At 39.3% G+C, this 27726-nt stretch overlaps 1 long non-coding RNA gene across 4 annotated transcripts in view; it reads right to left on the minus strand.

The window, feature by feature from the left end:
• Nucleotides 1-27726, minus strand: part of LOC110072891 (uncharacterized) — a 601139-nt gene that overhangs the window by 522397 nt on the left and 51016 nt on the right. For all 4 annotated transcript variants that reach the window (XR_013538529.1, XR_013538527.1, XR_013538526.1 and 1 more), the window contains exon 2: nt 25097-25273. This is a non-coding gene — a long non-coding RNA (uncharacterized LOC110072891). The remainder of the gene's footprint in view (nt 1-25096; nt 25274-27726) is intronic.

Here is a 27726-nt window from a genome sequence, read left to right on the forward strand (position 1 = left end):
CACTGTGGAGACACTTGCAGCAAATTTAGCTAGAGGGGCATCTTTTAGCTTAAAACAAGAAGCTACCTTTATTAATCCCCTAGACTGGACTCTGTCCAACTTATCTTTTCATCTTTTTTTGTTTTATGTCAAACAGCATTCCATAAGTTGGTTCTTATACTGTTTTTATATATATCCAACATTACTTTGCACAGTTATGATACTGTTTTGTCAAACATCTGATACTTAGCCAAGGCCTAAGCTGTGCAGGGCTTGTAGCATAACCTGTTCTCTTCTTTCTAACTGTGATGTCAGGTTGATGTAACTCTTCAAGCAATTTAAATTTCAAGCTACAGTACTAAAAGAAGGTCTTCCTTTGTGTTAAGAGAGCTTCTCCTGACATCGACAGCTTTAGATCAATCTGTCCGTCCTTAACTTAATCACCATTTCTCTCCCCCAATATTTGCTTTCCCTTTTAGGAATAAGCTATATTAGAAATTCAGGAATAAACTTAAAAGAACTACCCACATATAAATCCAGAAAGGTTACTGATAATGTGCACAGTTCATTCGCATCATGCAGCTTTGTCATTTCTTGAGATGATATAATATTCATCGGAACATTGTGGCTTAGCTATTCAAATATCAAGCTTCCTTCACAAAACAATGCTACTTAGAAATAATGTAAATAATAATCCAAATAAACATCAACAAATTCCTGACTTTCGTGGATCTCCCATGAAACGTATCCTGGTAATAAGAGGATGAGGCCTAAGGCTTATAAACTAGGCAAATAGGGATTTATAGCCCAGAGAATATATAAAGCATAAAAATACTGTATATTAAAGCATGACATTGCACTGCCACTGTTCCTGTGCTGAAGTCCTAAAACAGACCGACAACAGTTATCGCTTGTCAATAGAGTGAGGAGAGTGAAGCAATCGCCCATCCTGGTCAACAAGCAGGGCATGCTTGACAGGGCTTAACATTTCAATAAATAAAATAGGATCAATATCAAGGTTTGGACCCATTAATAGGTTTAGAAAGGTGAGTCTTATGAAGCTAGGCAGTTAATGCCTTCTCAGTTTTCACAAACTGAATTGGTCTAAATCATTACAACAATCCATTTTATTCCTCATCACCCAATAACAAACCATGCTAATCATCATCCATCTTTGGGGAATATTTCCTTGTTTGCTTGCTTGATGGCTAGAAAGGCTCTTTGAGTGGTTCAAATGTGAATGAAAAACTCAAACTCATGCTCTGGCTTTTAAATAACGCAGCAAAAAGAAAAAGAAAAAAGAAAGAAAAGAATGACTGGGATGGAAACTGTAGCATAAAGGCATCATCCTAAAACGTTAACAACAATTTTCTAAAAACAGTCTTTTCCCTGAAAACAGAATACCAGAAAACCCAGATATATTCAGTTGTCCCACTCACTTTGTAACACCAGAGCAATTGCAGATTAATATGAATTGTTGGACTAACCTGAAATGCAGCTGGATTATTTAATACTGTTAGCTGTCCTAATGGAAAGAAGGCTAACACCCAACGTTTAGATTCATTAAGGAATGAGATAAGGAAATTACTTCTTGTACCTGTGTATGAAATATAAGCCTTATCTGAAAATGCTATAGTTCCATTAGTGTCACAAAATTGTATTAGAAAAGCCAGCATGCATGGGGGTGGAGGGGTGGAATACCTTCCTACTTTGAACAAGATTGCTGTTCCAGGTCATCAGAGCTTTATTTGGGGTTGCTGACAGTAACGTCCTCTATGAAAGACTATAACCTTACCACAATGATAGGCATTATATAAATACTGGACTGGAAGTGGATCTAATATGATCCATATGTCTAATATGAGCCCCTCCATACTATGAATACATTCATTTATTTTTACTTCGCAGTACAATTTTATATCAATATGTTGTGATGTTCTGCCTCCTCACACCACAGACAAAGCAGATTCCCTTCTGAATTCCTCACATTTGGAAGCTCTAGTTTCTGAATACATATAGCACTAATTTGGAAATCAAAACAAAACAGAAAATACAGTAACTGAGAATACAGTTTTGTCCTTCTTCCTGTCTTCTACCTTGAATATCTGTAAGATTTATTATTTCACTGATTTAGATACTTACCCACCTACTACATGCATTATCCTATATGCTGCCAAGTCAGTTCTGACTCATGGAGCCCCTAGCAGTATTTCTGAGGTATGTGGGCTATTTAAGCTGTGGTTTTACCAGTGTCATCTTCATCACAAACTTCCATGGTCAAGCAGGAATTTGAAGCTGGGTCTTCTGTGTCCCAGTCCAACACACTATTCATTATACTACATTGGTTCCTCTGAGAAACAACCCAGGCTTGGTTGCACCTGCACTCCATTGTCATATCCTTCAAAAACCTACACTTACCTCTACACAACAATGAGTAGGGATTTGCAGAGGCTCTTTTCTACATGTCTAAATTCTACAAGTTGTCTATACTTTTAAGCAGGATTTGTAGTGTCTATGATAAGCGTATTTCCAAACGGTCATGCAGGCATTTTGCAAAGTCACATAGATCCCAAGCAAAATCCCACAATCCAACAAAAGTATATTGAGAAAGATAGCGAAATGCTCTTTGTACCTAGAGTAGTTTGTTTCTTTTTAAAAATGTTTCCATTACTGAAATAAAAGAACTGTACATACATTTTCTATGAAGGATACTAAACTATATATTGTTTCCCCCTTTTTTCCCCTTTAGGCTTGTACTGCTTGGGAACTGTATGAGGTAGAAGGTGGGAGAGTCTACTTTTCCACTTCATGCCGTCATTGTTCCTATTCACTGTAAAATACTTATCACATCCTTATACTACGTTTTGATAGCCTCTCTTTATTTAGTCAATTTTTATGGTTCTTCCCTTAATAGAATCAGTTTTCCCTTTTATCACCACATACCACCAAAATAAGCTATAATCAAAAATAAGATGGTTCGATGCCATCTCAGGCAATAGTACATAGGTCTCCTTAGGATGTTACATACTGTATTCCCTTTCTAAGCATAACTATGTGAAAGTGAGGATTGGGATCATTTTCTCCAGACCTAAATATCAGAGTGCTTTGCTCACAGTGCAAGCCTGTTGATTCTTTTGAATTCACTGTGGTGATGATATTACTGACAAGATAGTTCCTACTATGCTTAGATTTAATGTGCCTACAGAATATATGTTGCGCAGTCAGTCGGCAAGAGTTGATGTCGATCACATCAGTGCACTGCAGACACCAAGTTGGCATCTCTGCAAAAATTATAGCAATAGGGTAAGCGCATGAAAAACACGACAGGGCTCTTACAATAGTTGTGTGGAAGTGAAAATTCAGGGAGCTACAGCTTGTGTGCCCAAATCCTTTTCCTTTTCACATGGCCACCCTACAGTGGGAAAAGCACTGTGCACTATGTGCTGTCAAGTTGGAACCAACTTAGCAGTGACCCTAAGAGGGCTTTCAAGGTAAGTGAAATATTTAAGGAGTGGTTCTGCCATTACCACTATTTAGTGAGTTTCCACAGGTTAGCCGGGGTTTGAACCCAGGTCTCTTGCGTCTTCATCCATCACTTTATCCACTACACCACACTCAGTCTCTGTATGCAGCCAGGTTGAATCTATTATCTTGCACAGCTCTGAAACAGTAACAGATTGGTCCTTTTCTGTCCTATCACTTCTCAAGTACAAGATGCAGCAGTGAGCCAAAGAACAAACATCTTTGCCTAAATCCAATTGTTAGTCACCACTCAAGTAGACCCTTTAAATAAATGAGATTTACACAAGTGCTAATTTACCATTCAGCAATTAATTCTGTGGAGCTGCTGTAGCTGGGACTAGCAATTCGGATTTAAGTCCTTGAGTTCCCTCTGGTTTTAGTAGAGTATCAGGATTTGATTAAAGTTTTACCATTCTGATGACATCAGCCACTCTTTTAGCAGCCAACATGCCTTTAAAAATACATCTTAAATCGAACATTCAGGAGAGACCTTTAAACAGATAACACAATGCCAAGAATTCTTATGGGTCTATCCTTGAAATGATTTAAACAAAGCGGAAGGCCGCCTTTCTTAGGACTGCAATGATGATGAACGCAACCTTGATGACGTTCGGATCAACTCAGTGTCCAGACTGTATTTTTAATCTATTTCTTCTTGACCTAAGTAAAACATAAAAAACACAGAATAAACCTTTATGTTTGCACCAGAGACCACTCTGCAAAGTAATGGTGAGTCTTAAAGGACACTGATATGATGTCATTAATACACTGTCACTAATCTCAATGAACGGACATACGATTTAATTACAACCAAGGATGGGATCTCGTTGTAGTGATTCATCTGCTTAACGTGGCAACTCATTTTGAACCTGACCAAATTAAGTGCCATGAAAAGTATTTACAGAACACTAGAAATACAGTAATTTTCCCTGTGGAAACTAAACCAACAAAATACCAAAGCACTTTCCTGGATGAACTCAGTAGTGTCTTCTAAATGGCTGTTCCTAAATGTCAGCTTGCTAAAGCAACACAGTGTTTCTGCAGTCATGTTTGCATCTCATTAATACAGCCCAGAAAGAAAGTGGATTGTACTGCTCAGATGGAGCTTGAGTCCCTGCTTCAGATTCTGTTCCTGCAGTGTGCTAGATCTGCCTCTCGGCCATTTCCCATTTGAAACAGAACCGTCTGCAACTTTTTCCAGACCTTTAAGAGTAGCTGAGCTCTTGCTCCAATACTGCAGAATACAATCCGGACATAACAAGACACAAAGTGGTAATTGAATTGCCTCCAAAAGGAAGACCGAGTTCTGCTTGCAAACACAGGATTGTCCTCTGCAAAGTAAGTCACTCAACCTTGGGTCCAGTAAATATATCAGCTGTTTTAGGAGGGTTAAAAGTCCTGTTCAGAAGCAGTCTGTCTTCCATTTCGATGGCTGCCCATCCTCTTTTGGAAGGCATCATCCGTCTGAAGAGCTGTTCCATACAAGGCCTATTAAAAATCAAAGCTACATAATGGAGAGCAGGAACCCTAAACAAACAGGGTAGGAGTATAGTTCACTTGATCACAGTAGTTTTAACTACTGTTGCAAAATGTACTGTATTTTGATTTAAACGACAGTTATTCTTAATTTTCATACATACATATAATACAATATATTCAAATAGTATACAAAAGTACGCTTGCTTTGAACTGCATTGTGTGATGCTTAGGTTAAGTAACTTGAAGAGGCGCTGCCTTGCAGAGCTTTGTTAAGGCAAGCTCAGCTTTGAATGCTTATCTTAATGACCATAACATTAGCCCTACCCATTCATTTTTTCCTGTCAGAAATAACTCACATCCGCTGGTTGTATACAATCCACTTAGGTTCCTATTACAAACTTATATGCCCCTTGATTCACTTCATAGGTTTGAATAAAATAAAAGGAAACTCCATTCTGTTATTCAAGATAAAGATAAGGAATCAGATTTGAAAATGGGAGAGAATAAAACCATCTACTCCCCATGTGGATGTGGATTTCATTTACAAATACCTTAGCCAAAATTAGCTTCATCCTTGTAGGTGGGTGTGATCAAGGTGCTTAATTTTTTTAAAAAAAAATTGTTGCAGCCATTTGATCAGTCAGTTCCATTGTGCTCCATCCAGAACAATGCTAACAACTAAATCCTAAATACAGGGCTGTTCCACTACATTGTATAACAGGGCCCTGTGACTCACAGAAGGCTAAAAATGGATATTGCAGACAACGCCCTGTTTAAACAATAGGTCAAAGTTTGGGGTTAGACACAAGATTCTCTGGATTGTGACCAACATATTGAAGAATATTTCCAACTCTACACACACACATGCAGCAACTGAGGTTTGTTAGCAATTTACGTTACATCAAAGCACATAATTTTTCTGTGTCTCTTAAAAACAGAATAAAGCCTTAGTTGATGTGATGCTTTCAGTGTATGCTACAATAAAGCTTTATCCATCCTGCAGAATTATCAGAAATGACACAAATATATAATATCACAAATTCTGAACAAATGCTTATACTCTCAAGGGGCTTTTGTTGTGAAATTTGGGAGGTGAAAGGATTATACTTATGTACAGGTGTAACTTTATTCAGAACTATCTTATTTCTGCTGGTTGGAGAGTTCTGTGAGTTAGGTAACTTGGCTGTGGACCCAGAGGGGAGGGTGTTCAGTTCCCCACTGTGCCTCTGAGAAGAGCTAGCCTGTGTGTCCTTGGGCAAACTGCACAGACCCAGGACGCACCCAGAAAAAAAAAGGGATGGTAAACCACTTCTAGGTACTTTTTGCGTAGAAACCCCTGAAAAGGGTCACCATAAGTCAGAATTGACTTGACAGCACAAAATTATTAGTATCTTATTTTTACCAGCATATTCACAGGATACAATTGCAGGATGTATTTGGAGAATTTTATTTTCAAATTGAAGTCCTATTGTTTTTAACATCTGAAGGCCACTAATGTTAAAAGTATGGAAACATTCTCTCCATTTATATCTATGTCTGAAGATAAAAGACATTAAAATGATAAGACTCTAGAGTTCAAGGATCTATTCCTGGTTGTCACAAATTTTATTTGTAATAACAATTTCATGCATTATATTTAAAGAACCAGATTTACAATTGAGTACATGCTTGATGAGAGAGCCAAACCCAGAATCATGACATGTATTTTTATAATATATCTCCAAGCATGTATCTGTCCTATTTGCACTTTTATTTTTACAAAGATATGCCCCCTAGCACATTTTGTATGGTTGCATATGCTTAAATACATGTATGATATACAAATCTCTTTAAGAGGGAGTCATGATTCAGCTATACTAGTGACACACCTCTGCAGAAATGTGAAGGTCAAGTCAAATGTGGTTTCAACTACAAGCAACTGTTCTGATTCAAAGTCTAGGGGAAGCTGAATGCATCAAGATTTTTTTATCGGCTGATACGAACCATTTTAGATAAAACAATCACTTTCCTTAAGGCAATGTGGGAGCTGCTCAGGACCTTGGACAGCACACTGCAGAAGTTTGGCAAGCTGCAGAGTATTTCTGAGAACCCTTGGAGACTGAAAAAAAATATGTACTACTGTTCAGTCCCCTCTTATTTAAGGAGCTGTTGCAATCCATAATTAGTCACTGCTTTATTACACAATCCCTGGCTCCTCTAGTCTGGGGAATGACTGGAGCAGTATCGAGAGTCAATCTTTAGAAGGTCCGCTAGTGCATATGGAAGGCTGACTCCCTGGAGTGACAGCTTCTTCCTGTCTTAGTGTTCTTCTGAGCTTGAATGGGGAAGCCAAAGCTAGAGAAGATGATGATGTCTGCAGCTCCCCACCCAAAATGCCTTTAAAAAAAAAAAAGGAACTCCCAGGTCGTATTCAGTTTCTTATTCCACCGCCTATTTCATAAGCTTGATACTGCTTTCACAAGCTACTTTTTCCTTAATAACATGGTCTGTAATATATGACAAATACAAACATAAAGATCTGTCATTCCAGCATCAGAATAAAAATTAACTAATTTGCTTCTTAAAAATTATAGAAGATCGTAGGCTTTGAGCTCTGAACTGATTGCCTGAATATGCATAAATTCTGTTCAGTTCAGATTTGGCATGATTTAATCAGTCTAGAGTGACCCCTTATGGTAAAAAATATCAAGTGAGATTAACCGTAAGAAAGTTTGTAGGCACGATATCAGGGAAGCCAAAATGTGTCTTTCTGGCCTCAGAACTATTAATTAGTAACTAGGAAAGCAGCACCACAAAAATCGCTGCTCCAGTATTTATCTCTAGAGGTTGCTTCTAGTCTGCCTCATTATCATCTGGATGGAAAACAGCTCTCTTTCCTGGGAGCTCTCTGCAACAGCCTTATTGATTAGGTTCCCACAGTGCTAAATCATTCTGCAGCTTTCATTGCATTCTGCCTACTCCCCCTCCCCCTCCAGAATAATAAAACCATTAAAGATTTACAGGGGCGTGAGGCAAGGAGGATTTTGGTAAATACCATAACATAATGCAGATTCTAGTTATACAATGCCCTTAGAGTCGGAGCACTTCACATGCCAAAACAACACTTGAAAAAAGCCAAATTGAATAAATCTCAGCTTTTGATCTGCTTCTGCTTTTGCTGTAGCCCTCCTTTGGATTCCCTGCCAAAAAAGCAACACGTGTGAAATTGTCATGCACACATTTTAAAAAATTGAAATGACAGGAACAGAAGTCAGTCTGGGAACATCTCCTCCTTGGTCATTTCTGCAGTTTAAAAACCACAAAGCACGTGTCTCCAGAAAAATGTTTTTCTAAAGGCCAGGTCTCATATCGCCAGAAGGTTATGGATGTGACCCAGTGTTGTGGAAGCAAAGGCAGATGATACAATTAACGCCATTGCCCTCCTCCCCTCCCACCCTTCAGCCTTTGCACCCTCTGGAAACCACCCTAGGGAGACAAGGAAATCTATAAAAGGGGGGAATGCCCCAAATTTGATGAAGGAATCATGTGTCACTTCCAAAAAAAATTCAGCAATTCATTTCCTTCACTGCAGCCTCGTAAGGCACAGTTCCTTCCCTCTCCCGATTTTCTCCACAGAAGGCTACAGTAGAAGGAAGGTGAGGAGATAAGGCCAGCTGCACAAGCTTATATCTTTGGGTTCCTCAACATTGAATTCTACCTTATAAAGCCCTACATTTTGCACTTGTTTCCTCTTTGGATATGGGTGAGGCTAAGATGTAAATTAAGCATGTAACCTGTCCCTCTCACATGATCCCCAGTTCAAACATCACCTGAAGAGAAATCACACAAGAGGGCTGCATTTATTAATTAAAGGTATGGTAAGAGTGGAAGATAGGAGGGCCTGGCATGCTCTGGTCCATGGGGTCATGAAGAGTCGGACACAACTAAACGATTAAACAACAAAAAGTGTCTGGACAGCATGAATGTATTAAGATTTATGTAATCAGAAAACAGGCCAAGAAAGCTTAATACAAAATTTTAAAAACCCTATTTCCACAGCACTGGCAATTATGAACTTCTCATAACTGGAATAGTTTGACCCCACTTCTGAAGCTGTGGAGGAAGTGGTGGATCTGTGTCCAGGGATGAGAAGGGCTGAGGTTATGCACAGAACCAGAAAACCTATCATAAAATACCCTCAGCCTATTAGTGCAGGATCCCCTAATGATTGTGAAAAAGATATGATCATATAAGACAGCAGAGAAAATAATTTAGTTGAGCATCAGTCTGAAGCACCACAGTTCATTCAAGTAAAGGAGAGGGAAGAAATCAGAGACTCAAGCTGGAAAGATGTGTAAATTGTGAAAGGTCAGGCTAACAACAGGAGGGCGCTGAATCCATCAATGTGCCCCACCACGACTACTTCCCTAACCAAAAAAGACCAATAGTTTTCTCTACGGAAGTCCTGGGGAGGGTAATAACAAGGCTGCACTCTGAGGAAGGGGGGTGGGGGAGAAGGGGAAATAGTTTTATAAACCAATGGTTCCCAATCTTTGCTAATCCAAGTGTTCTTTGACTGCAAGTTCCAGAAACTTTCAATACTAGTAGCTGTGCTGGTTGGGGTTTCTGGGAACTGCAATCCAAGAACACTTGGGTTATCCAAGATTAAGAACCATTGTTATAAACAAATTAAGAAGCAACACAACAAAAAGGAGGATGGGTATGATAACTGTATTGATTAATATAGCACTTCTAAAAATCTAAAGTGCTCTGCATTCATATGTTTCAATTCTCCTAATTTCTGGTACCAATGCCCCATTTTGGTATGTAAAGGTAAAGGTTCCCCTTGACAATTTTTGTCCAGTCGTGTTTGACTCTAGGGGGTGTTGCTCATCCCCGTTTCCAAGCCATAGAGCCAGCGTTTGTCCGAAGACAATCTTCCGTGGTCACATGGCCAGTGCGACTTAGACACGGAACGCTGTTACCTTCCCACCGAGGTGGTCCCTATTTATCTACTTGCATTTGCATGCTTTCGAACTGCTAGGTTGGCGGGAGCTGGGACAAGCGACAGGCGCTCACTCTGTCACGTGGATTCGATCTTACGACTGCTGGTCTTCTGACCCTGCAGCACAGGCTTCTGCGGTTTAGCCCGCAGCGCCACCACGTCCCTTCAGAAGCTAGGGGTGCTTTTTTGATGCATTTATGTGCGCGCACAGACATCAGCAAGCTTCCTTCCAAGTCATCGGTATCTTTTAAGTAATAATAAGCAAACAAGACAAGGGAATACAAAACAAAAAAACCACTTGGGCTGCTAGATATGGTCTCGTGCCACCTATCTCCTGCAGTGTGGTGTCATATGCACGAAAAGCCAGTTGCACAAGTGGCACAACAGGTGATGAGACTTCTCCAATGTCCCTCACTTGCTTTTTCATGTGTGAGGTAACAAAAATATCTGGGAATCTCTGCAGCAGCAGGAGAATTAAGGACACATTTAGCTGTGGGACGACTCTGCATAAAAGGAGTAATGCATATAAATAACCCATAAGTTAATGGAGATGTGCAGCAAAAGCTTTTCTGTTTCTAGTCAAAAATTCAAGAACAGTCTCTCATAAACAGTTTAGAAGCCCTTTTATAAGCTTGGAGATTTGTACAAATATCATGGAGAAACAACATTTTATAAATAATACTTTGGGCGGTGCTTGATGTATTGGTTCTCCTAGCCCACTGGGTCAAAATTAGGAAAACAAGTGATTTAAAGATAAACCTCACAGGAAACGGCCTTCTTTCTTTTTCTCTTTTATTCATCTTTCATGTTCCAGAACACAACAATAAAAGAATGAGCATTTTGCAACATAAGTAATGATAATGTAAGATCTTCTTGCAGAGACTGAAGGATTTTCGATTTCATATCAGTGCGTCCTATGAGGGCCTAACTTTCCTTGAGGTCAAACTGATTTGTGATTTGAAGACAGTAGGACGGCATTTTCATGTTGCCTGTGTACATGGACTTTCCAGAAGTTAGCGGTTCTTGCTGTGGTTAATGCAGTTTTACTTCTTTTCTTTAATGACTTAGCTTTCAAATGTTCATTTGCAAAATGTTGGTGTAGGAATGGTGGTCCTTTATTTGGGTAACACTTTGAGCCCAATAATCATCTTAACATATCTATATCTATGAATCCATGTTTCAGCCTACTTTCTGGATTAAAATTATACATCACCTAGAAGACCTTAGTGCAACCTCTTGTCTATTTCTTATTTAATAAATTATGTGGCATCAAGTTGAATTTGACTTATGGCCACCCTTTCCAGGGTTTTCCTAAGTGTAAAGTATTCAGGAATACTTATCAGTCTTTTCTTCTAGTGGTGCTCTAGGACTGTACACCAGTACATGATTTGATGGTCCTTTTTTCCAGTGGTGCATTAGAACAAGCACAGGAACACGACGACAGCTCTGCACGACCACACAAACAACCACACAAACAGCAACACCAACCTACACCACCACTACACCACAGATTGTGTGTGCTTGGTCAGCTAGCTTTATCCCAAGATTGACCAATCCTGGTATTGCTCTCACAGCTGTCATTACTTACTCAGCTGGATACATTCATGCTCTGCTACTATTTTACAGCAATGATCCTGATAAATACTTATTCTTATGCTCAAAACTGCATTTAACAATTCCATCAGGTTTAGCCCAAACCTGTCACCCACAAAAGAGTTCTCAATGTTTCTCTTTATTCTCAGAGCTCTTCACAATTTCTTTTGGTTGTTTTTATTGAGCTTAAACACTGTAAAGTGGTCAAAAAGTCTGTTGTTTCTTCTTGGTCTTACACGTCTCTTCATCTTTCTGCAACTTTCCTAGCTCACCATACATCCTGATGTGCAAAAGTCCTACAGAAGGAGTTATCTGGGCTTTAACTGCAGTATGGAATGGCTGAGTGGGGAAGGTTGCCATCTGTCACATACCCTATGATGCTGTTGAACAATAAAACAAACACAAACATTTCAGTCACTAGAATCCTAAATATTACCTACAACATTTTTTTCAAAATCAGTAGTGATATATAGTGAAATGAGAAAATATACAATCTCTTGGTGCCATACTACCTGAAAGACTAGATTAATTACTATTAATTATGGTTTGCATCATGTTTGCTCTCAATACACCAATTCCAACTGAATTCTGCATTAATCTGCAATTGGGTTTTTTATTCTGCATGAAAATTTGTACCCAAGGGTTTTTGTTTGTTTGTTTAATTTGTAGTGAAAAGTGTGTTGTTAGTACATTTTTCAGCCTAGGACAACAATAGAATATTTGGATTTAAGAATCCTGTCAGAAGAATACTGAGCAGAGACCTGCACTGCAGATAATGAAAACTCTTGGAAATCTAAGCAATTCTTAGGTTAGCTTAAAAAGTGGGGAAGAGGTCCATTTTCACCAGAATTCAGAAATATTACATTTTCCCCAGCATCCTTAAATATTAAGAACTAACTGTTACACCAGAAATGAGGAAATTGGGATATACAGGACTATTGTATTCACTGACAGTCATTTCTTTCCAATTACAGGTGAATCACACAGTTTTTCCTTAATTAGCTAAGGGCTACTAGCCCTATTCAAGCATTTTAAAATGGGTAGAATACTTATGCATAAGAAGGAAATGCTGTAGCCTCAACCCCCAGTATCCTTAGGCTTTACACATGAGAGTTATGATTCTGAAGACTCTATGGGGAGTCTATGAATCTGTGAGTCATGGAGATCACAGGATCTAGATTCATGTGGAGAACCCTCCCCCGAGATTACAGAGGTTCTGTCTCTTCAAGACTGTCCCTACACATGTAACAGGGTGATGGAAGTGATGATGGAGTGAGCAAAGCTAAAGAACTTCCCTGTATATGTGGGTGCAGTAGGACCCCATATGTGCAGGGGATTGTTTCCAAGCCCCCTGCAGATGCTGAAATCCACAAATAGTGAATACTATACATAGCTTGGTAAAAGAAAAGAAAAAAACCCAGAAAAAAAGTACTTTGACCATGTATTATCAGAAGTGGCCACTAGAGGGAACCAGATGCCTTGCTGTGTATTCTTCAGGAACAAGAATATATAGCATGACCTTTGGTGCCCTCCATTGGTCAGTCCTGGTAAATACATCACGAAAATACATATTTCTAAGGGTTTTTTAAAAACATTTAAAGTATTTTCATAGAATCATAGAATAGTGAAGTTGGAAGGGGTTTATAAGTCCATCAAGTCCAACCCCCTCCTCGATGCAGGAATACAAATCAAAGGATATTTGCCAGGTGGTTGTCTGTTGCTTTCAAGCTTTGGAATGATCACCACTTTGTGAGGTAATTGGGTTCCGTTGCCACACTGCTCTAACAGGATGTTTTTCCTGATATTCAGCCAAAATCTAGCTTCTTGTAACTTAAGCCCATTGTTGTTTGTCCTACACCCTGGGCTGATCAAGACTGCGGATAAGTGAAACTGCAAATTCTGATCCCGCAGATACAGGGGTCCTGTTGTATTCTACCCATTCTAACTGATTAGGTCTCTGATGACTATTGCAGTAGTTGAGATGTTGTTAAATTTGGGAAACAGCTCCTTCAACCATCACTATCACTAGAGCTCTTCCCTTTTCCCTTTTGAAGACTATATCGAGAAAGTCTACTACAATAAATGTGTCACTACTTCAGATGTTTCACCATTTCCCCTGCATCCTGAAGAGGGATTTAGTACAGTAATTTTAGAATTGTTTTAATGCTGATCAATATGAATAAGTATAATTTTCATTAATTTTTTCAGCATTCACTTGGCAGAGGGTATGTTTGAATTCACTGAAGTACTCAGAACACCCTATCAAATTTTCTGCAAATACAACCATAATCAAAACAGCAACACAACGACGACCTAGTGCAACCCACTTGTTGGAAACCCAAATAAACCCTTCACAACTCACCACCTCTCCAAATGTTTGGAAGAGCAGCCCCTCTCATCTCTGACCACTGGGCATACTGACTGGTTTGGACTATAGGAACTGTAGTCCAAAAGATCTGGATTATTTTTAGGGAGAGACTGCTTTAAAGAGAAGAGCCACCCTGAATTTTATAATAACGTAATGTACAATCAACTTGTATTTAGAGCATTTCTATGGTAGTAAGGTGTGTGTGGTGGGGAATGCCCTGAAGTCCAGAGATTGTTCGGAAAGCCTGAAGGCATGTGGAATGAATGTTCTTTTCTGAAGAGAAAAGATTGCTGTGAGTTACTGCAACTGTACGGACTATGGCTGAAAAACTCTGCTTGCTTTATTGCTTATATGGGTCCATTCCTATCAAAAGGGGCATGATGGGTGGAAGGGGCCACGGAAGGAGACCCCAGAAGACTACTTCTGTCCCACATGCACAACACAGCCAAGATTTAGTCTGCACTTTCCTCTGAACCCCTTTTCTGCCACTAGTATAGAGCTTGCATAATCCACAAGGCCCAGAACCAGGAAGGCACATAAGACACGGACATGAACCACTTGTGGCTTACAGTCTAGGCCACAAATTCCACATCAGACTCTAGGATGTGGAAACATTTATCATCACCAATAAAAGCAAGTAGAAACACGGTATTGAAGAGAATATTGTGTTATTTTTAATTGCTAAGAGCTATGCATGGGACGTGGTGGTGCTGCGGGTTAAACCGCAGAAGCCTCTGTGCTGCAAGGTTGGAAGACCAGCAGTCGTAAGATCAAATCCACCCGATGGAGTGAACTCCCGTCGCTTGTCCCAGCTCCTGCCAACCTAGCAGTTCGAAAGCACGCAAATGCGAGTAGATAAATAGGTACCACCACGGTGGGACGGTAACGGCTGTCCATGTCTAGTCACACTGGGCACGTGACCACCGAAACTGTCTTCGGACAAACACTGGCTGTACGGCTTGGAAATGAGGATGAGAACCGCACCCCAGAGTTGGACATAGCCGAACTGAATGTCAAGGGGGGCTTTTACCTTTATCTATGCATGGACACAGCAATCAAAAGCTGGCTTTGGGAAGAAATAAAAGGCGAAACAAGTTTTAGTTTAGTTAATGAATAAAAGTTGCATTCTTCTGTAATTGTCCCTGCCCCGTAGCATCACAAATGTCCTTATGATAATAATCATGCCATATGAAGTGACGTGAGAGCTCTTAAAGAAATTTCTAGCAAAGGACTGCAGCCTCCATGGGAGGTAACTGTTAGCATTATCTTAAACCACTACCTGTCTTCCATTACAATAAAAAGAAGCCTTTAATCGATATAATTTTTTTTCTCAAAAGAGCAACTTCCCCCACTTTCTTTGCAATCCACTCATCTCAAAAAGAGCACTATAGCTTTTGTGCATAACTTAATTCATTCTTCAAGACAAGTACAAAATTTGTCACTGACATTTAGTGCTAAGCCACTGGCAATGGATAAAATGAACTAGTTAGCAATTTAACCTGTTTTTTTTCCTGAGGAAGGAAAAAAATAAATAAAAAGCTAGATGAAAATTTTCTGTCATCAAAGCCAAATGGATAACATTTAGCAAGATTTTTATTTTCCAGTCCATCCTAGCTTCAAGAAAGAAGTCAGAGTAAAAGAATCTTTCACAGAGTTCTAAATCATCTTCTCAGCCTATTCCTTTAATGGTTTAAAGTAAATGACTATCCAGAGGATAATTAGGCAGTGTGCTGTCGCATCGTGTCAGGTCACAGCTGGATTTAGTCAGCATTAACCTTTGGGGAGAATTGGAATATCAGTATCATTTAAAATTAAAGACGTGTAAGCAGGCATTTCTGGAGATGTTAGAAAAGTAATTGTCTGTAAATTGTTTGACCTTGAGATTTAATTGCATGCACAACACACATTCTAGCAAGAACCCTGGATGGTCTTCATTCTCTCACACCTCCATACCTCTCACTTTGCTGAACCTATTAAGCTACCTGTGGATTTTTCAGTAAAATATTAAAGATTGTTATATGTGAAGCATAAATGCTTTGAAGCAAAAAAGAGCCTTCCAAATAGAAGTGATGAAAGCTAGACCCACGAACTCTCATATTTGAATTTCATTTATTTCCACATGCTTAAATTATTTCATATGCACACATGCACATCCGTGTGCATGCACGCACACACATGCACACACACACACTGCTTGTGTTACAGAACCAGGCTTAATTTTTTCTTTATTTTTTTCTCTCCCCACCCCTCCCTCCTGCTAACAAGTTTGCATATTACGCCTTATTCCCTTTTTCCCTAATGAGACAGCTTATGCTTTCAAAGTCCCTCAAGCTAGGCAAATCTCCCTACTGCCTCCACTGTTAATAATGAAACTTCATAATTATACAAATCCAAGGTGGCCAATCAGCTTTTCCGGCTGAGCCTTCGGGTACCTCATGCATTATGCATGTGGCACTTGGGCCTGTGAACTTACTTGCTTATATTAGAAGCCTAATTAATATTTAATCACATGTACGGAGGGCAGATGAAGCGGTGCCAGCCGCCAAAGGAAGCCCAAGCACGGCCAGGTATAGGCCAAAGGAGCAGGCACCTGCACATTTTTAAAGATCTGCAAATACCCTCCAAAATATGAATGGTAAGCCCAGGGATATAGGCACAGATACCACTGTACGGGCTTTCATCCAGAGTAATGAGTTCAGACTGCACTGTTCGCCACCATCAAAGAGCCAGGTTGTGCAAACAGGCAGAATGTTTGGTTTGAAATGTAAGATTTGGAATGGAATCCAGGCCAAGATCTTCCTTGGTCATCATGAAGCTCTCCAAGCACCTCTCAAACAGAGAGGCCATTTCAAAAGCCATTTTGTAGATGTAAGACTCAATGGCAAACAGTGGGATTATGGCAGAGTCATAGGACTGGAAGGCAAGAGACAGTGTTCTTGCCAAGCAGGGTCAAGGCAACACTAAGAGAAAACAAAATTACAAAAAAGCATTCTGTAGATGAGCAGAAATTAAAAAACGTCATAATAAAATCTTATTGCATTCTGCATCTTGTGCAGCCAAGTGCACAAACATATTTTATGTGTTCACCTTTGTTCAATACTTGTAGACAGCAATAGGTTGTCAGATGTCTCTTCATATGTATTTTGTAGGAGGGTAACTTGAAACACATATAGGTAAACATAAACCCTCTTTACAAATTCCCCAGTCAGCATAACTGGACAGGGATGAGGACATGCATGCTACTCATCTCTGCCTCTCCATGCATGCTGAGCCTTCTTCCTTCATTTCCAAGGATGGAACATCAAGATCAAAGAATAGGAGGGTGGACCAGGCCCTTAGGGTGGGTTCAGCATATGTGGCCCCATCTGTACCCCCCGGGTGAGCCCTGAGAGTTTCTGAAATCTGAAGAGGACTAAAAAGTAAATGTATATTAATGAAGAGCATTGATCCTCTGCATCCAGTACTATCTACTCTCCTAGCAGTGGATAGATCATTTCAATAGTAGGTTCTGGGAATGGAATTTGGGATTTTCTCTGTGTGAAGCATTTGGCCTGCCTGAGCTTTCAAATTAAATATGGCATTTTCATTTAGGATTCAAGTTTTCAAGTCAGTTACAAAAATATTGTCTCTATCCTAGGAGCTTTTGATTCTTGATTTTTCTTGTTGTCTTCTAGCAGGAAAACAAGAATGTCCTCTGAATTCTTAAGTTTAAGGAAGAGCAACAAGAAACAGATTAATGTGTAGATCATCCAACGTACAGCCAAAGGCTGAAATAAAAGGACATACCTAGGACCAGCCTTATTGGGCTTAAATCTTAGGATAGTGAAGAATAATGGGGGCAGTAGTTCATTATTGCTGCATGAGAGTGCAGTATTATTGCTGCATAAGGGTGAAGCAATGTTCTTCAGCTTGCAAACCACATCAACATTCTAAAAGTGGGGGCAGCCCAAACAAAAAAAATTATACATTTTAAGCTTGGCCTCAGTTCAGCACTGAATTTGGTATAGTTGTATCAGACAATCTGCTCTTGCATTTTGCCAGATTTGGGGAAGTTTGGGCAAAAAGCTTTCAAATTTTTATTCTTTTAAAGTAAGTCTGTTTTATACCCCCATTCAGAAATAGGCAACCCTAAATGTCCCCAGATTTGAAACAGACCACATAAGGACCAGGCTTGCTTATCTTGAAAGAGAAGGCTTGGCCCCACACATTTTTTAATATGGAAAGATTCCAGGCTACAGGGGCTGAAATACTGATCCTCAAAAAGGCCTTTCAAAAGAGAGAAACAGCCACTTTGTTATAAAACTGAGCATGCATGGTAGAGTTTAGCCAGCAAGTTTGCAAAATTTATACATTGTATACATTTGTAGGTGGGAATGGATATATTTCAAGAGAAAAGACACAGAAACAGACTGAAAGGACGGGTTTTCTTTTTAAAGTTTTTTTTAAAAAACAGTTTTGCTTTATAGAAAATAATAGAATGACAGTCCTCCAGAAAGGGGGATATTTTGCCACGTGTTTTCAATTAATATTCTCTCAGGATTTCTGAGACCAAAAAGACTCCTCACATAAGTTTTCAAATGAGAAATTAGCTCCACATCTGCGGCAATCAGAACTTTTGACCCAGTTAATCAGGATGCAATTAGATTAACATTTTTAACTTCTTTGTAGCCAAACAGACATATCTGAATCAGACTTGTAAGCAGATTTTGTATCTGATTGTAAAAATGGAGATGCAGAAGAATATTTAAAAAGATAAAAATACAAATATTGAAAATACTTTTTAAAAAATATAATAAAGAATACAGAACAAATAATCAGAAGCTTGCCCATTTAAGTCATGAAATTACTGATTTTTGCTTTGTGGCTGGGAATGGTCTTAAGAGAGCATTGGTCCCTATATCCTGTTATAATTTCCTGTCATAGTCTCCATTCCACCCATGTTGTCACTATACAGTTGCTTGGTAATTTAAAGAAGTCCTAAGATGTTACTTGTGGTCAGGTCACTTCTGATGTGTGGTGAATGAGTCAATACTCTCCCAAATGTACTATCATTAACAGCTCTTGTCAGATCCTGCAAAACAATAGCATCTCATGTTAGGCTGCTCTCTCTTCTTCCTGCCTCCTCCCTAGCAATGTGGTCTTTCCCAGCGCGTTCTGTTCAAGTCTTGCAAATTAACAGCTGTGAATTCCTTGGTTGGGTCAACCTATCTGATGTGAGGTTTTTCTCTTTTTCTACTACTCCTACTTTTCCCAGCAATACTGTATTTTCCAGTCAGTTCTGTATTTTCATAATGTGTGCAAGATAGATATCTCAGTTTACTCATTTTTGCTCTAGTGAGTGTTCAGACTGGACATAATTGAGCACCCCACTTCTTTGTCTTTCTGCTGGTCTGTAGTATCTGTAAGGTTCACCTCGAACGCCACATTTCAAATGAGTTGATTTTCCCCATATTTCTGCACTGTCCATCTTTTACACAATATAGATGAATTTGACCTTGGTTTCAAATGACAATCTTTACTAACTCCCAGCCACACACAGATATGCACACACACAACACACAACACAACACAACACAACACAACACACACACACACACACACACACACACACACACACACACACACACACACACACACACACACACACACACACACACACACTGAAGAGAGGAATAATCAATAAGGCCAGTAGCCCCTGGAGGATCACCTTGTCAGGAAAAGGAGATGCCATGTAATGGTGAGGTAACATTTTCTCCAGAAGCAGAGCCTCAAAATGTTACTTTTTGGGGGAGGGAGACTACATCTCCCAGAACTTCCAACAAGTATGACTCTTGCCTCTGTGGGAACAGCAAGAATGTTGGCTGGGAGTGTTCCCTGGTTTGATTTTAAAATATGCACTTGATAAAATCTGTGGCCACCATTAAAAAAAACAGCAACAAGTAAAGTTCCACCTCATTCTCTTTAATATTTAGGGGACTTCACCTCTGTCTTGATCATCATCACCATGTGTTGTCAATTCTGACTTATGACAATGCTTTTCAAAATCTTCCAGCTAGAGAATACTCAGAAGTTCCCTTCTTCTGGGGGCACCCCGGGGACCGTACGGCTTGCCCAGGGCCACAGAGGAGGCACAGTGGGGAACTGAACTCCCAACCTCTGGCTCTGCAGCCAGATACCCAAATCTCTGCGCTATCCAGACAGCACCTCTGTCTGGATACTACAGCTTTATTTCCTCACACACAAACCCAAACAATGGCGAAGCAATAATGAAAGATAGGTATGAGGAAATGCATAGCACTGAGCCAGGTAGGCTGTCCTACACTGAGAATGATGCAAGAATGAAGCACATGGGTAATGTTTTTAGTAACTTAATGCAATATATATCACCTTCGACGTAGCTTTGGTCTGGCTAGAAGCAGCACAATTGACAAAAGATGTGGTCAGTAATGCTTTTTTGTCACTTATATGACACTTTGGCAGCATCACACACTAGGACAAATATCTATCCTTCTACTCCACTATTCTATGATTCTATGATCTGTAAGAAGAAGAAAAATCTGATTTCATGGCGGGGTGTATATTTATTTGTACCAACTAAAACTGCAAGCTTTTGAGCGTTCCAAAGCTTCTCATGAGATAAATTTTAAAAAAACATGGCAGACAGGGAAGAGCATAGAAGATCAAAAATTAAGTTAGGTGTTCATGTTGCCCAGACTGTGGCTAAATTAAATCTCAAAGTAATGAATCTGACTCAAATCTGAAGGTTTCTCTGTCAGCATCACTTTGCTTCTTCTCTCCTTTCTTTTTTCCTTACATTTTCTAAAAATATTATTTACTGTTGCCTCTGACCATAATTCCATGTACCATGCTTTGTGCTACATTCCTGGTATCTGCTCCATCAAAAGGAATGGACCCTCTGATAAATTATCACCACCTTCCTCTAAAGAGATGCAAAAGATATTCTGCTTTGACTCATGAGGATGAGGGAGAGATAGGAAAACTCATCATTTTTTTAAGAGTAGAGATTTCAAAAACTATTACAAGTGTTTGCTTGTTTCATTTTGTTTAGCATCAAGCTAATAGATAGAACTGACATGGTTTCCATGCCAATTTTTTAAAAATTCATTTATATATTTGATTTACATACCACCCATCTGACCAATGGTCATAAATAAATTGCATAGAAGTAAATACAAAGACAGAATTATGATATTTCATGAAAAAAGTAGCAAACTTACAGTATATATACAGCCGCCTAGAGTGGTCGAAATGACTAGATAGGCGGGGTATAAATAAATAAATAAATAAATAAATAAATAAATAAATAAATAAATAAATAAATAAATAAATAAATAAATAAATAAATAAATAAATAAATAAATAAATAAATAAAACAAACCTTGCAATATAGCACAAGACATCAACTGCATTCCAGTTTATGGAAGACTTCATGGAATCAGCTTTCTGAAGGGATTTGAAAAAGGCAAAGGCTTGGAGAAGTGAACCAATAAGAGGGAGAAACTGTTGTTTATTGATTTGCTTAGTGTTTTAGAGACACATCCCACTTTCTAATCAAAACATCCCCAAGGTGATTTAGAAGAAACAAACAAACAAAGGCCATCTCTCTCTCTCACACTCACTCACTCGCACGCGCACGCGCACACACACACACACACACACACACACCAAGCAGCTTTAGTAGAGCTGGGTTAATATGTTTTTTTTCAATCTGAGAATCCAATGCCAAGCATGTTGCATTGGCACAAGGCAGAAAATGATACAAGCAACCTCTCCACATCTCTGGCAGTTAAAATACAGCTATAACTAATTAAAATAACTAACAATTTGCTGCTCTATTATGATAGTCAAAATCTGCAGCCCGAGGTAGCTGTTCCTCTCTGCCTAATGGCAGGGCTGTTTTTGATATTTATTGCTTTGGCTTATACACAAGGGTAAGCATGCTCCCTGTCCATCAGTTCTGCATTCCTGGAGCAAAGGGCAATTTCTCCCCATCAACAGGAGAATATTAAAAGGGGGATGGAGAATCATAGGTCCTTGTATAGACAGCAATTTAGAAAGTTTTCTTCTGTTGGTTTTAAGTCAGTTGAGTTAGCCAATAGCTGCAGATATTACTGGATTGCATCCCCATAATCTACACTCAATATAAGAATAGATGACTGAAATTGTAGTCTGATATCATCTGGTGTGCCACAATTTTTGCATTCCCGAGCTAATGGAACAACAATCTGGAAGTCTGCATTACCATTGATCCTTCTTGGAACCTTTGGTCTTAGTACCATCATTTATGAAGGGAGGCAATCCTGTAACCTGTTTGTCATTAGCAAAATGCTTTCATCTATTCTTTAATAACCTCAAACCATCCCTTTCCCCTCTCCCCATTTCACCAATCACACAGAAATGTTTTTCTTGAAATGGAAAAAGGGCAGTGTGACTATTGATGATAATGATGTGTGAATTATTTCTCACTGGAAGCCACAAATGTTTGTTTGATTTTTTTAAAAATAGAACTCACAAAACCTTGTTTTTCTCTGTCACTACTTTGCCAAAGTTGTTGTTGTTGTTTTGGACTTCACTGAGTACATCTTACAGCTTCATCCTACATTATCCTACAGCACACACAGTAACCTTATTGCAAGCTCACAAGAAGTTGGGGGTGGGCGGAATTAAGCCTAATCACATTTGAATCTTTAAGTCTGCATCAGTGCTCCTTGTGGCTTAAAGACTGTAAGCCCTAAACTCCACAATGGTTGCTGCTTCATATTTGAAATAAGAAGGCTACAGAAGGGAATTGCTGCTTATCCAACACGACAAAGCCAGGAACACAGTGATATTATTCGGGAACTAATAACTACGTTAGCCTTTCTCTCTCTCTCTCTCTCCACTGTTTTCTGTTGCATACAGTGCCTACAAATGTGAGGGCTTTAAGAAGGATAAAGATTACATGAAAAAGGAAAATTTAAAGATTTTATTATAGTTCCTTTTCTTATAAAAAAAGAAAAAAGAAACTGATATGTTGTACTTAGTGAATTGTGGAGTTACGAGATTCTGTTCTTTCAAACAAATTCCATGCTTACGACAGCAGCTAAGGAAATCTGTTTTGGAACTACATCCTCTTAGAAAGTCTTCCTGTTTTGGAACTGCATCCTCTTAGAAAGCCTTCCTTATTAACATAAAATACTGAAGGAGTAACCCCAACCACACTGGCCCTATTATTCATCAAATATATAGCATGCTTAGTGTTCTGAATCATTACTTTAATGCATAGTTAAATAGATTGTGCCAGAATTTAGATTCCTCCCCCCCTCATGGAAAAGGCAAGGACAAATTTCCCAGAATGAGCATCAAGTGTTGGCATTTATGGTTAGCCTATCCCTTTAAAAAAGGGTACATTCCCAATAAGAGATTAATTTATCATCCTCTGAAGTATCACAAGTTTCTTGAATGTGTTCCTTTATGTTATATGAAGCAAGAATAACCATTAAGAACAGTATACAGAAACCACTGGAAAAGGCATGTATTTGTTCACTCTCTTAACGTGGTAACTTGCAGCATCAGGAAAGAATACAGTCGTGCCCTGCTTAACGATTACCCCGCATTACGATGAATCCGCTTTACGATGATGTTTTTGCGATCGCAATTGCGATCACAAAATGATGGTCTAAATGGGAGAATTTCGCTTAGCGATGATCGGTTCCCTGCTTTGGGAACCGATTTTCGCTTTACGGCAATCAAAAACAGATGATCGTCGGGTTTTCAAAATGGCCACCGGGTGCTTAAAATGGCTCCCCACTGTGCTTAGGGACGGATTCCTCACTATACAGGCACCGAAAATGGCCACCGTATGAAGGATCTTCACTGGACAGAGAGTTTTTAGCCCATTGGAATGCATTGAATGGGTTTCAGTGCGTTTCAATGGGTTTTTTTAAATTTTGCTTTATGATGTTTTCGCTTAACAGAAATTTTCCTAGAACTGATTATCGTCATTAAGCGAGGTACCCCTGTATGCCCTTTAATATTACTCCTCATCCTAGCCTGGAACCTGCATCAGGTGTCAGAAGGAAGAAATGGCTAGCACTAAATATTAAATTGCTACCAGGGTATGTTATCTCAGAGACCATGTTCAGCTTCCTCATCATCCTGTTCTCAGTGTATGCTCCAGTGAAAGGTTTGAGAGATGAGAATTCTGAGACAAATCTGTGGGAATTAATTTACTGAAGAAAGCATTGGTTGCTGAACACATCCAAGAAAAGGTGATCACTGAAGGGAAAAATGCCACTTGAAGACTTATGTTTAAGTTTGTTTCATACAATATATTCACAGAAAACAAAAGGACTGCAAGATCTGAAATTAGGTCCCTGAAGTCCTTATTTCTCATCCAGTAAACGTTACTGAGTTATATAGCAGTGTGAGGGTTCTATTGGGTTAATAAACAAAAGAAGCAACTCATTCTTCAGAATCGCATTCAGATGAAGCATTAACATTAAAAAATGCTCCGCGTACGCATGGGCACACAACTTGAAAGCACCAATGTTTCGGTGTGAAGCTACATGGGAAGTGTTCTCAATGATATAAGGCAGCCAAGAGTCTGAGAGCTAAAAGATAAATGTTCCAGTACAAATACACAGGAGGTATAGCGCCCATAATTAACTAATGTAAGATGCTTTGCTTAAATGCAGAGCTTCATTTACCATCTATTGTGGTTAAAACCAACATTATGTGTTTGGCAGACAGAGCAGTGAGGCTGTAATTTTATGCTGGAAATAAAACCTATAGCATTTGAATAGTACAGATTTTAAGAATTACTTTTTTTACAGCATTAAAAATAAAAATGCCATTTTCCTGTCTGAATTCAAAAATGATTGACTAGTGCATGGATATCAAGTAATAAATAAAACAGTCCTAGTGCCTGAAAGACTCCTGAATAAAGAGAAAATTATTTTTGGATTTTCCTTCTGATCAGATATGAAATATTCTGAAACGCCACCAGTATAATTTGATAAAAAGCTTGATATCTCCAAATGAAAATAGGACTCAGCACTTTCATTTTTTTCCCCCAGTCTCTAAAGGAAACTAGGTAAACTGATTTTCAAAAAATGAAAATCTCAGGCATAAAGGTGGAAGTAATGAAGCAAGTTTAAATATGTGCTGACCTTTGAAATGAACTGCAATCCATGTTGTTTGGCCAGGATCTGGTTGTGTAGCTGTCTCCATTGATTTCCAAAGCATGAAAGGCTCAGGCTTCAGAGCAGCTCTGCTCTCTGGTGGATGATGGCAGGCATTGCGGCAAAGATTCCCCCACCAGCAGAGATGGCCTTACACTTCGCGTTCTGAAATAGAAAACAAAGAATTGACTCGGAATAAAAATGTCACATGCAAGCCCTAGTGTCTGTGTCTGTGTCTGTGTCTGTCTCTGTCTCTTTCTCTGTCTCTCTCTCTTTCTCTCTCTCTCTCTCTCTCTCTCTCTCTCTGTGTGTGTGTGTGTGTGTGTGTGTGTGTGTGTGTGTGTGTGTGTGTGTGTGTGTGAGAGAGAGAGAGAGAGAGAGAGAGACGCATATGTGCATTGTATGTGTATAATAAGATGTTCTCACTGCTCTTTGGACTAAGAAAATCTTATTACTTGCCTTTTTTGGAAAAAGAAGAAATAATAGGAAGGGGGGGGGTGAGGAAACAGTTTACGAAAGCTATATGTCAACTTTTTCAAGGATATAAAGTACCAGGTTTTCATGACAATCCCGAACACATCCTTCCCTGACCTGCACTTCTGACGTTTTGGACTACAACTCCCAACATTCATGCCCACTGACCATGGCAGCAAGGACTGGCATTTATGTTCAGAACACCTGGATGGCACCAAGTGTTGAGGAAAGCAATATTTGCATCTTAAAGAAAAAAAATACAAAGCAGAATACCCATGTAATTAAAAGTGCTGTTATAGCTAAGTCAGTTTGACAATGCGGTGAATACTTCTTTTCCGCATTTCTCAGTTTTATTGGCAGCTTATTAAGAAAAAAATAAAAAAATACTTCCTCTGTATTGGAAAGAAGGGCCACTTTTACACATTGTTCTTAATCAATCCGGAATTCTGTATCAAGATCTCCTTCCAAGATATTCATTTGCATTGTCTAAGCTGCAAAAAAGGAATGAGAGAAACAAGAAGCTTTCCCTCCATTCTAGATCTCTCCAGCCAATGTTTTGATTCATCATTTTAGCAGGAATCACACTAGCAGCTTCAAAGCACTGAGGGATGTGACCAAGAATGGTACCCTCTATCCGAGCTTCATTCTCCTCCACATACTGTACATTGTGAGACCCATCTTCTTCACTGCCCCTGCTGCTAACTGCTTTCCTGTCATGGCAAGATGCAATTAGGAAGAGGACTTGCAGTTTTAGCAAAAGGCAAAACACACAAAAGAGGCACACTTCCCCCCCCCTTTGTGTGTGTGTGTGTGTGTTCTCCCACTGATTTCCAAAACAGAGCCTTTAAACATTAGTTATTCTTATTATAAACAGGGGGACATGAAAGTCCTGTGTCCTTTTGTGATTCCCTCTCTTGTTTTACCTTTCTTTTACCCTTTGTTTGTCAAATTGCATGGGAAATGTTAAATGCAATAGCATTGCAAGGGCTGCTATCAGAACATCCAAAGGAGGACAGACTTTTGAATCTGCAAAAGACCATGGATTGACTGGAACCCAGTGGGAATGGTCTTTATTTTTTCAGTAGTTCTTTGTGGGTGTGTAAGGTTAGCACTTGCCTGCTGCCTGGTTGCCTGTAATTATTCTATCCTTTTCTTTTTTCCTCGATTTTTTGGGACAGCCCTCCAATGTTTTGATTATTTTTGTTGCTGCTGCAAAGCAGCCAATTTGTTTCAGCATGTCTCTCTGGGATTATTTTTTTAATCACCATCCCCAAATTTTGGGGGTATTTTTCCTCCCATTTGGCCCTTTCCTTTGTTAGACTATTTTTGGTAACTGATGCTGCAATTGAACTCTTTTCCAACAATACAGGAGGCGACACTACACATGGACATCACCAAATGGGCAATACCAAAATCAGATTGATTACATTCTCTGCAGCCAAAGATGGAGAAGCTCCACAATGTCAGCAAAAACAGGACCTGGAGCTAATTGTGGCTCTGATCATCAGCTTCTTATAGCAAACCTCAAGCTTAAACTGAAGAAAGTAGGAAAAACCACTGGACTAGTCAGGGACAATCTAAACCAAATCCCTTTTGAATACACAGTGTAAGTGAATAACAGATTTTAGGAACTAGATTTAGTGGACAGAGTGGCTGAAGAACTATGGATGGAGGCTCATAACACTGTACAGGAGACAGCAACAAAAACCATCCCAAAGAAAAGGAAACACAAGAAAGCAAAGTGGCTGTCCAACAAGGTGTTACAAATAGCAGAGAAGAGAAGGGAAATAAAATGCGACGGAGATAGGGAATGTTACAGAATATTCAATGCGAACTCCCAAAGAATAGTAAGGAGAGACAAGAGGGCCTTCTTAAATGAACACTGCAAAAACATAGAGGAAACTAATAGAAAGGGGAAAACCAGAGATCTTTTCAAAAACATTGGAGATATTAAAGGATCATTTTGTGCAAAGATGGACATGATAAAGGACAAAAATGGTAGGGATCTAAAAAGCAGAAGACATCAAGAAGAGGTGGCAAGAATACAGAGGAATTATACCAGAAAGATCTGGATGTCGTGGGCAACCCAGATAGTGTGGTTGCTGACCTTGAGCCAGACATCATGGAGAGCGAAGTCAAGTGGC

This window comes from Pogona vitticeps, chromosome 1 (assembly GCF_051106095.1).
Source record: "Pogona vitticeps strain Pit_001003342236 chromosome 1, PviZW2.1, whole genome shotgun sequence".
In the NCBI taxonomy this organism is placed as follows: Eukaryota; Metazoa; Chordata; class Lepidosauria; order Squamata; family Agamidae; genus Pogona; species Pogona vitticeps.